The sequence below is a fragment of the Suricata suricatta genome, chromosome 5, assembly GCF_006229205.1.
Source record: "Suricata suricatta isolate VVHF042 chromosome 5, meerkat_22Aug2017_6uvM2_HiC, whole genome shotgun sequence".
NCBI classification, from domain to species: domain Eukaryota; kingdom Metazoa; phylum Chordata; class Mammalia; order Carnivora; family Herpestidae; genus Suricata; species Suricata suricatta.
In genome coordinates, this window is record NC_043704.1 from 113,568,316 (window position 1) to 113,574,193 (window position 5,878).

General features: G+C 37.2%; 1 non-coding gene and 1 pseudogene across 1 annotated transcript; both read left to right on the forward strand.

Annotated features, from left to right (window-relative positions):
• The first annotated feature begins 1,770 nt into the window (after positions 1-1,770).
• On the forward strand, positions 1,771-1,875 carry LOC115293059. Its single transcript, XR_003909321.1, has one exon. It is a non-coding gene; the product is annotated as a U6 spliceosomal RNA (small nuclear RNA).
• Positions 1,876-2,150: 275 nt separating this feature from the next.
• LOC115291608 lies at positions 2,151-2,389 on the forward strand (annotated as a pseudogene).
• The last annotated feature ends 3,489 nt before the right edge of the window (positions 2,390-5,878 follow it).

Consider the following 5,878-nt stretch of genomic DNA (forward strand, 5'->3'; position numbering starts at 1 on the left):
GTACTTTAAATTTGCGAACTAAAAGTTTTTGTTGAAATTAAAACTGTTTTTAATGTTTATTCTTTTTTGAGAGAGTGCAATCAGGGGAAGGGCAGAGAGAAAGGGAGACAGAATCTGAAGCAGGCTGCAGGCTCTGAGCTGCCACACAAAGCCCAATATGGGGCTGGAGCTCATGATCTGTACATCATGAACTGAGCTGAAGTGAGGTTCTTAATCTACTGAGCCACCCAGGTGCTCCTAAAATTTAAAGAGTGCATTTTAAGTATCTTACAGTTTTCAGGGTGCCTGGGTGACTCAGTGAGTTAAACATCCAACTTTGGATCAAGTGATGATCTCACGATTTGTGGGTTCGAGCCTGCTTCAGATTCTGTGTCTATTCTCTCTGCCCCTCCCCCACTCATGCTCTGTCTTTCAAAACTAAATAAATGCTAGAAAATTTTTTAAATGTCTTACAATTTTGTCAATTATTTCTCAATAAAGCTGAAACAAATTTGTTGCCATTTATCTAGATTGCAATAAATCTTTGAGGGCTCTTTGCACAGTTTGGTGAGTTAGAAACACAAGTAAGTAAGGAACGCCTAAATAAATAAGCCAAGAAGGCACCAGTCTCAGGGTTTCTTGCCTCAAGTTCTTTTCAAGGGGCATGAGTAGTAAACTAAATTGTGCTATAATGTTAAAAAGTCTTTGGCTTAACACAGCAACTTTTATTTCTCACTAAGACAAAGCCCTCTGTGAGTCTGGGTGACGCTTTGGGACAACCATCTTGTTGTGGTACCTCAGCAGACTTACGGCTTTTCCTGGAATGCTCTGGCAGACAGAAGAGAGAATGGAAAACTGAACACAGGCCTGATTGGCTCAGTTGGAAAGTCTATGTGTCACTTCCATTCACATATACTGTACGGTACTACTGGCCTCAGACCCACCTAACAGCCATAAGCTGGGTCCCAGAGAGGAAATATGAACTGATATTGGAAAGTCCCAGGTGACTATCTAGGACTGACTCTCTAGATGAATATCTAGATGGATAGCTAGGAGGAGGTGACTGAATGAGGAAGTGGAGAAATCCTGAGCCCAGAAAGGCATTCCTTTATTCTCATAAACTACCATTGGAGTTTTTACTGCACTATGCTTCTGTCTGGTGGAGCCTGTAAGGAGATGAAGGAAAGAACTCCTTGAGAAAAAGAAAACAGCCAGTACATACTTAGTTCTTCATAGCTTGAGGAGAAGTGGGAAGAAGATGTGCCAGTAGTTTGAAGGATACCAAGACTTCACTTTTTAAAATGTAAAAAAGATCTGCTAAATAATATAGTGCCTACTAAAGAGAGTACTGTGAGAGAAAGAATAACACTATTCCTTTAGTTAGTGTGGATTAATGGCTACTATCATGTCTCCTGAACAGAAGGATTTACTAAAACAACCTCTTAGTTTCATTTTGTGCTAACAACTCTACCAACTACCTTAATTAATTGCCCCAAAACTGTTAATAACCATGTCATCATAGACCATCATGTAAATGAGATTTAAAAAGTAAAATCTGAAGAGCAATCTTGCCATTCATTTATCTGAACTAATTATAATGTAGGAATAATTCTCACAGCAGGTGAAAACTGAGAAAAAGCATGCTTTTGCAGGAAAGCAAAACATTTTAGATTTGACATCAAAATTTTGGAAGAAACAAAAGCTTCTTTTTGCAAAGCAGAGTATTTTGTTGGTTCTTATTGTTACATTCACATTTTTAATGAAATATTGGTAAAAAATCAAGAAGATATAGTGCTTAATTGGTAGCACATATACCAAAATTGGAATAATAGAAGATTATAGGCTTGGCCCCTGTACAAGAACAACATGCGAATTCATGAAGCAGTCCATATTTAAAAATAAAGCTTTGGAAAAGTGTGTTCAGTTTCCTTTTTAATGTTGAGGAAATAGTATAGCGCATTTTAATTTTATTTCTATGAAGAAATTATTTCCAGAATCAGCAAGGCAGAGAAGGGGCTATGCTTGAGAGTCAATGAATATTCATAAATTGGTTAAATTGATTGGTCATTTTGTTTCAGTGACGCTATAATTTATAGCTATAAAATCTAGAATATATATTGCCGATGCGTTATTCCAGTGGCAGAGCGGTAGATTACCCCATACCCTGAAAAATGGAGATGGAGGCCATGAGGTGGTACACCAGCCCGTGAATCCAGCTGTCTTCCCTAATCTGACCCTGGTGCTGTTGGCCATTGGTATGTTCTTTGCTGCTTGGTTCTTCGTTTATTAGGCTACCTCCACCAAGTACACTAGGGTTATCTACAAAGAGCTCCTCATCTCCTTGGTGGCCCCATTCTTCCTGGACTTCAGGGTCCTCTTCCTGCTGCTCAGGGTCAGCATCCACGTGTGAGCTCCCAAGGGCTGCAGCCAGGTGGCTTCACTGAACCTTTGCTTTAGTAAATTAATTGTTTTTACTATTGCTAGAAGTGTCCGACCTGCTGCTCACAATAAAGGCAGATGTGTGACTGTCACAAAAATACAGAATATATTATTTCTTAGGAAGGCAGCCTGGTGCAGTGAAAAGCAATGGATAAGAATTCACATCCTGATACATACTTTTTAGCTGTTGAGTTTGGGTTTGCTACTATTTGCCTCATGAAGCCGTTGGATGCAGAACTGGTGTGAAAACAAGCTACTATGGTATGGAATGGGCCCATCTCTGTTCTTGGCATATGGTTAACCATTTATTGTAGCTATATTTTTGTATATTTTTCACCTTTATAAGTTTGGTTATTTATACTTATATTTTCTTAAATATTATTACCTTTATGAGGAAAAATTTTGTTATTATAAAATAATTTATCCTATAACTTCAAAAAGTATTCAAAAATACTCCAAAGAAGAAAATATTTGGAAACTTTTAAGCATGGTCTCAGAAGAAACCTTAAAACCCTTTCTAGAAGCAAATGGTAGTTTTAAAGTGTGGATCTAGTGAAATAAATTGCTTAAAAATTTAGTTTTCCACATGTGAGGAGAGTTGCAGCATCAGCATAGATGGAAAAACAGTTCTATGTTCTGATAATTTAGTTACCTCTGAAATTATATATAAAGGTAACTGATTAAAGCTATTTAAAAGAGGAAGAATCTCATGAACTTTACTTACTAGACCATTCTGGCCTAGGAAAGATAGAGAAGTAGAAGAACACAAGGAATTCTAAGTTACAGAAAGTCATTTCTTTAGTTTTAATAAAATATCAATGGATATTTTACTATGATATACTTCTGTAGGATTTTGCCTTCATTTTAATTTCAGTAAATGAAAAATTTGGAGACTAGCATATAGACTTATTAATGACCTCATTTAGCTCAACTTCATGTTCCATAAAGAAAGTTATCCAAAACTTATAAAACTTATAAATAGAGGATGACTCAATGGCTTTTCAATGACAGTGTTTAATGAACTCATCTAATAATTATTTAATGTTAAAGGAGAATACACCTGGGGCACCTGGATGGCTCAGTCAGTTAAGGGTCCGACTTCGGCTCAGGTCATGATCTCTCGGTCAGTGATTTTGAGCCCAGTGTCAGGCTCTGTGCTAACAGCTCAGAGCCTGGTGCCTACTTTGGATTCTGAGTCTTCATCTCTCTCTCTGCCCCACCCCTGATCATGTTCTCTCTCTCCCTCCTCTCTCTTTCTCTCTCTCTCTCTCTCTCTCTCTCTCTCAAAAATAAACATTAAAAAAAATTAAAAGAGAATACACATGTATTGACTCAACTATTTGCTACTTAATCATGTTTTACTATTTCCCATTTACATGAAAAGATGATGCTAAATGTTATAGTTTTATCTCTCTATAGGATTTTATGCAGTTTTGTATCTTATTAGCAAATCAATTTCATCATTCCTTTGACTATTATTTTAAAATATCATTCTGATACTTGTTAAAGAGCATTAAGGAAGATTTTCTTCAGGGGACTAGTGCAATGGCACTTTGCAATAGGGGAGACAGAGATTGGGTTCAATTCTGAATATAAGGAAAAGAGGCAAAGAACAGGGTGGGGGTGTCAGTGGATAGAAAATTCCCAAGAGGAGGTATCAAAACTAGGGGGGAGAGGGGAGGGGGAAAACAGACCAGGAAGGTCAGATATTATAGGGGGTAAGGAGATGTGGAATTTGATCAGATTTTGTGAGTGATCAAATATAGAGGGTAGCAGTTCCTTCTAAACTGACTTGGTCAAATTCTTCCTGCAATGCGTGATGCTGACCTGTTCACAGACACTAAAGCCCAAGGTCAAGGCCTAGAGGTCTTAGAGGGGCTTGATGGGAATTAGATTAAGGAGAGAGTGTCTTTGTCATTATATGTTTCTGTTACTCAAAAATCTCCTTTGAACTAGTTTACCATTTTACTGGTTCTTTCATTGATTGATTAATTAATTAATCTTTGATTTGTGTTCATTTTATATTTATATGAGTCATGTTTTGAATTCTTTTTGAAAATTGTACTCAAACATGAGTTTATTCTCATGTGAAGATTTTTGAAATATAATTTTCAAAGTTGGGGAGGGGATGGTGTCCTTTCTCAGTAGACTGATCCAACTATATGCAATCAATCAGTTTCTAAACTAATTAGAGAATTACTGGACACATATAGTAAGAATCTCAGCATCTACAGTAAGAATATGTTCAGTTAGGCAATAACATATCAAATGTTTCTCTTGAGCATTTCTACATTTTAAGAAGATAGGATTATCACAAAAGAGCTAAGAAAAACCACTTTATGTGCTCTGTAAGTATAAGATACGACATGATACATATGTGCTCATTTATTGCTGAGTTAAGTGATACGTATTTTTAAACAACATTTTAGTAGGAAGAATGGCATAGTGCTTTGACAGGAAAGTTTGTATGCTTAAAGTTTGAGTTGCCATTAAGCACGCTTTTGGAAAATGAGGCAGGAATGGAGGGGGGTAGAGATAAAGAGGCCACACATCATTTGATATGTCCAATGCTTTATATACTACTCTTTCTTTTGATTCTTTTATGTATTAATTTGGATCCAAATGAGAAAGTGGGTAGTTAGAGGAGAACTAGTTTTAAAGGGACCTCTTACAAAGCTGTGAGAGTGATATCAAGAAACCACACCTGACAGTGTAGCCTGTAACAGTGGTTATCTATTATTACCTACAGAGAGGGCCCCCAGTGGGTACCATGACCTCAGGTTGAAGGAATTGACCCTCAGGAATGAATAGCATGATTTTACTCTCCTTTCCCCATCCCCTGTGGGTGCTCCCAATTGGCTAAATCTAACCAGAATCCAGAGGATAAAGTTATGCATTAATGCATGCCATATTCCTTAGCCTTCTGGGGGCACAGAGGAGGGTGGAAATACATAAAAAAAAATGGACCTACCAGGTAATGTGAAAGATGTCTTGCACATCTGGCAAATATTCAACAGATATTTTATTTGCTAGCATATAGGACAGGGGAGACTGCGACTGGAAGGAACATGTGGGATTGAGTCAAAGCACTGTCTGACCAGATAAGGAATTAGGTCTGGAGGGTAGTAATTGTAAAGTCCAGGGAGATGCAGATAGGTTCTTTGAACACAGGTAGTTGAACTGAATTAACATTCTGGAAACAACTAACTTGGTAACGATGAGACAGTCCCTTAACTTGTTTTCTATTTTTATGTGTAATAGAATGAATGCTGTATCTTCATATATTATGAGTGGGAAAATGAAAATAGGAACAAATGTTTTTATACTGTGGTACTTCTAAGTATTGTTTTTCAGAAAAGCACCTCAAACAGCATCTTTTGTGTCCTCATATTGTTATTTATCAATGAATTCTCCCTGAAGGAGGCAATCAGCACCAGATTGTTAGGGTCACTTTAATCAG